This window comes from Rattus rattus, chromosome 14, assembly GCF_011064425.1.
Source record: "Rattus rattus isolate New Zealand chromosome 14, Rrattus_CSIRO_v1, whole genome shotgun sequence".
In the NCBI taxonomy this organism is placed as follows: Eukaryota; Metazoa; Chordata; class Mammalia; order Rodentia; family Muridae; genus Rattus; species Rattus rattus.
In genome coordinates, this window is record NC_046167.1 from 41,851,380 (window position 1) to 41,856,633 (window position 5,254).

Consider the following 5,254-nt stretch of genomic DNA (forward strand, 5'->3'; position numbering starts at 1 on the left):
TGAATTGCCTCATAGAGAAAGGACATCTATAGAAGCCACAGTACTTTTTATTCTGATAGTGGGGAGAAAAATTGGCATGGTCAAAGACCAACTTTCAATTCTAGAAAGCAACAATCAACCAAGATATGATTTCTGACAGCTTTCAGATTAAATTCTGTCTTAGTGTCATTCTGTTGCTGTGACATATCCTGTGACCAAAAGCAAGTTAGGAGAGGAAAGGTCTTCTTTCAGTTCATAACTGAAGGTCACATGCCCTTACCTAGCAGAAGCCAGGAAGGAACACTTGACTGCTTCTGGCTCCAGTCTAACTAACCATCTACAAAATCAGACCCATGGGCTGAGGGAATGACTACACCCACAATGGGATAAGCCCTCCTGTATCAATTAACAATCAGGACTCCACCCCCAACACTCACCCTTGGTTGAAACTAAAGATGTATATGACAATATTAAAGGCAGAAGCTGGCTGGGTCTTGCAGCTCTGGCCCATAATCATAGCTACTCAGGAAGTCAAGAGAAGAGGATCAATAGTTTGAGGCTTGCCTAAGTCATGGAGTGAGTTCAAGAGAGCCTGAGAAACTTAGTGATACCCTCTTTTTTTTTTTTTTTTTTTTTTTTTTTTTTTTTTTTAATAAAGTGGATGCAGGGACCAGAGAGATGAAACAGTGGTTAAGAGCATATACTGTTCTTGCAGAGGGCCTGATTTCAGTTCCCAAAATCAATGTCCAGTAACTCTCATTACTCTAGTCTGGGGATCTAATGCCCTCTTCTGGTCTCCTATATACCCACACTCATATGCACACACATACCACCCACCCATATGCACGATTAAAAACAAAATAAATCTTTAAAGAAGTGGATGCAGGGGCTGGAGAGATAGCTCAGCAGTTAAAAGCACAGACTATTCTTCAAAGGTCCTGAGTTCAATTCCCAGCAACTGCATTGTGGCTCACAACCATCTGTAATGGAATCAGATGCCCTTTTCTGGTGTGTCTGAAGACCGCAACAGTGTACTTACATAAAAAACAAATAAATACCTCTCTCTTTTTTAAAAAAAGTGGATGCAAAGGAAAAAATTAGGTTAAAAGGAAAAATAAACATTCAAAAGAAGATGGAGGGAACAAAGGACACGTAAAATTCAACAAGAAACATGAGCAGGAAAGACCAGTAGAAACGATAGGTTAAATTGTAAGGGTCTGAAAATTGATGAAGGAAGACCCCGGACTCAGATAGTATACAAAGACAAAAAGGGTTTAATCTGCAGAAACAGCTAGCATGACAGGGTTTCCATTGTTTCCAAGTGGCAACCCCGACAGTGCATCGAGTTCCTTTTGTAACAGGACTGCTTAATTGCTTCTGAGATCACAGCAGACTTCTAAAACTTAGGGCACATTCCAAGGGGTTACAGAAATCTCTAACGGAAGGTCATAAAGAAGACATATACTACAGGACTCCAGGTACCAACAAACAAAGAAACAAAAACCAAACCAAACAAAACAACAACAAAACCCAGGAGATTAGTTATTGATTGAGTTTGTCAGAACTTCAAGGACAGCTTAGTTAGAGTCTAAACCTCTTCCATGATCCTGCAAGCTAGTAGCAAATGGTGAAAGGTAAGCCAAGAAATTGCTCCTAGTGTTCATGCACAAAGGTATTGTCTGTTATAACCTCTTATTCAATCTAGGATTGACTTTATGTGCAGACCTGCAGTGAGCTTTTTTACCATGTGAACACATGTTCTCAGTCTTACAAATACTGAGAAAAAGGGCAGAGGTAAGTTTCCCTCCCCTTTTCTCATGGTGACAGTGATGACTCAGAGAAGAGCAACACCCTCCCAGGCTTTGCCTACCCTCCTGCTGTGCCACTTTGAGTTCTAACTGAAGGCTGCAGAAGCCAGCCTTAAAATGACTTGGTCAGGTGGATCAGCAGTAGAGCGGCAGAAGCAGAATACCTTTCACCCAGGATAGATAGTGAATGGTCTAAATGGTCCATGGCTTAGTTTCTGAATGGGATACGAAAAATGAACTACTCACTGAACTACTCACAATACAGTCCTATGAATGATTAAGTCAAATGTAAATGAGACAGGGAATTCAAACCCAGAGATTGTTGGGCTGGATTCTAATAAAGCAAAAGGAAGGAGCCAGTTACATTTTGCTTCAGGAAGCACCTTAAGAGCCCAGATGAGGTGGTATGGTTGGGGCCTGTAAGATTCACAGAATAGAAAAACAGAAATAGCTGCCTAGGCTAGGCAGGGTCCTTGAGCAAACCTTTCTTACACCTCCCTCCTTCCTTAGTACGGCTTTTCAGAGACCTTGAAGGAGGAACAGGGAGGCTGCTTCGTGGTTTAGTCTCTGCCAAAATGCTTATGTGAAATCTTCCTGCATACTCCAAGCAGCCCTCCCTTCCTCCACATCCAAGCCATCTTTAGAATCCTACTTTAAGGTTTTAAAACAACTAATAACTTACCAAATTTAGAGATAAAGAAGCAAAAGCCACATACAAAAGCACCATTTTGCTGTACTCACTGTTTGTTTACAAACAATACTTCACCTGAGACTGAAAATGAACATTAAAGCTGTTTTCCTGAAGAAGCCTTAACGTTCTGTCTCTTGGATCAGAATCCCATAATAGTATGCATGTTCATCTCAAATCCCAGCAGACAGAGACAGGGCTGCTGCCAGTTCCAGGCAAATCTAGGCTACAGAATCAGACCCTGTCTCCAAAGAGACATAGGGGAAAGAAAGAAAGAAGGAAGTGAGGAGGGACAAACACAACGGAAAGACACTGAGGAGAAGCAGACCTGGTGGTATGTGCCTGTAATCTCAGCTTCTTAGAGGCTGAGGTAGGAGAACTCTAACAAATGCAGAGTCAGCCTGGGCTCCAGAGGCTAGCCTCAGCTATAACATAAGTCTCAGAGAGAGAAGACAAATAAACCAAACCAAACCAAACCAAAACAACAACAAAAAAACCCCAAAAAACAAAAAAACAAAACAAACAAACAAAAAAAAAACCACCAAAAAAAAAACCAACCAACCAAAAAAAAAAAAAAAAAAAACCTTCTAAACTTCATAAAATCTAGTTCTCTGTAGAATTCTGTGAACTTTATTGAAGAAGGGAGGTTGGACTTTTACAGAGTCTAGCACAATCCGAAAATACATTTTAGAATATCAAAAGTAGGAAAAGAAATAGAAAACAAAACATGAATGAATAATTTTTTGGAGTTCGATGTCTTTTGCAGTTATTCTATGAAAAATCTGCTAGAAAAAACTCAAAGACATCAAGTCGTAGGATAATGTTTTTTCAATTACCTGTGGTCAGTCTAGATTATGTATGTTTTGTTACTAATCATCTTTTAAAAAATAGTATCTCACTATTCATCAGAGTTGTCTAGCCTCTGCCTCATCCCAAACTCAAAGCATTGCAAATGTGCACCGTCATTCCTAACATGTTTAAAGTTCATAAATTATTATCGCTTCTTTTCAGTGTCTACACACAGTGTGCAAAGGAGCACACTAGTCTAGACCGTCTGCATCTCTAATCTCATGATCTCAAAACCAAAGTTCTGTAGTGTTTTATATAAGTTACTGGAAAGTTTTTGTCAAATTACTTCATTTCCTATCTACATATTCCAACTCAAGTCTGTTCCGTTTCTCAGCAAAGTTTAATAGGCGGGATATGTTCCAACTCATAAGATGTGAATAAAAAACGCTCCCATTTAATTAGTGCGAATAACTGGTGGGATTGAGTAGAAACAAGTAAAAGAGTAAAAAAAGGCCCCGCTGGGATTTGAACCCAGGATCTCCTGTTTACTAGACAGGCGCTTTAACCAGCTAAGCCACGGAGCCAGAACTGAAGGGTAGTGTAGTTATACATTATTTGAATACGATCTAACATGTTTGTACGGCTCAGCCATCCTGGAAATTAGTTTAGAAACGAAAAAGATCAGAAATACCAATCACAGCCAAAGAAGAACTTTCTCTTAAAATGGCTGCATATCGTAGCTGGATTGAAGGAGCGACTTTCCGTTGGCAAAGACTTTTGCTAAAGCCAGAGAAAAGAATCTTGTCTGCGATGGGTGCATCGCAATATACAGGAGCCGCACCTGCGGCAGTGTAGATTACGTGGGCGTCCCAGGAGGAGCGAAGAAAGCCCTTTCCTGGGCGCGGTTCACCTGGTTTAAGGGAAAATAAAACAAACCCCAAATATTTCTTCGGATGACATAGCGCTCCTTGAGGCAGAATCCCAAACAAGATAAATCAATGCGATTTCTTACTCTAAAAAAGAAAGGTCAAAGGAGAAAGAAGGAAAGAAAAGAAGGGGAGAGTGGGGAATGGGCAGGCTTCCTGGAGGGGAAAAACGGGAAAGGAGATAATATTTGAGATGTAAATTTAAAAAATATCCAATAAAAGAAAAAGAGAAGAGAAAAGAAAAGAGAAAAAGAAAAGAAGAGGAAAGAAAAGAAAGGAAAAGAAAAATGCCTGCTTGAAATCTTTTGTAAGAAGTGAGGAAAGCAACCTCATATCGTGTGGCCGGTTAGCTCAGCTGGTTAGAGCGTGGTGCTAATAACGCCAAGGTCGCGGGTTCGAACCCCGTACGGGCCAATAAGGTATTCAAATTTTACAACCCCTGGCTTGGACAGATCTATTCTCTCTAAAATAAAGCATAGTTCATCCCACCAATGCTTTGTTATCTGTACCTTGGATAAGTGACACTTGTTCACTCACCACTTTTGTACTGATTATCAAATATGGTCCTTATATATGCTAGGCAACTGCCATGCCTTTCTGATCACCTCAGTCTCTCTCTCTTTTTTCTTTTCTTTTCTTTCTTTCTTTTTTTTTTTGCATTTGTTAAGTCTTTCTTTTTTTCTTTCTCTCTTTCTTTCTTTCTTTCTTTCTTTCTTTCTTTCTTTCTTTCTTTCTTTCTTTCTTTCTTTCTTTCTTTCTTTCTTTTTCTTCTTTCTTTTTTCCCCTTCTTTATCAACCCGTGTATTTCCCATTTACATTTCGAGTGCCATTCCCTTTCCCGGCCTCGGGGCAAATATCCCCCCCATTCCCTCCCCCTCCCCTTCTTTATGGGCGTTCCCTTCCCCATCCTCCCCCCATGGCCGCCCTCCCCCCAACAATCTAGTTCATTGATGGTTCAGTCTTAGCATGACCCAGGGCTTCCCCTTCCACTGGTGCTCTTACTAGGATATTCATTTGCTACCTATGAGGTCAGAGTCCAGGGTCAGTCCATGTATAGTCTTTAG

General features: G+C 40.4%; 2 non-coding genes across 2 annotated transcripts; one reads left to right on the top strand and one right to left on the bottom strand.

The window, feature by feature from the left end:
• Positions 1–3,774: 3,774 nt before the first annotated feature.
• On the bottom strand, positions 3,775–3,848 carry Trnat-agu. Its single transcript has one exon. It is a non-coding gene; the product is annotated as a tRNA-Thr (tRNA).
• Positions 3,849–4,530: 682 nt separating this feature from the next.
• Trnai-aau lies at positions 4,531–4,604 on the top strand. Its single transcript has one exon. It is a non-coding gene; the product is annotated as a tRNA-Ile (tRNA).
• Positions 4,605–5,254: the final 650 nt, after the last annotated feature.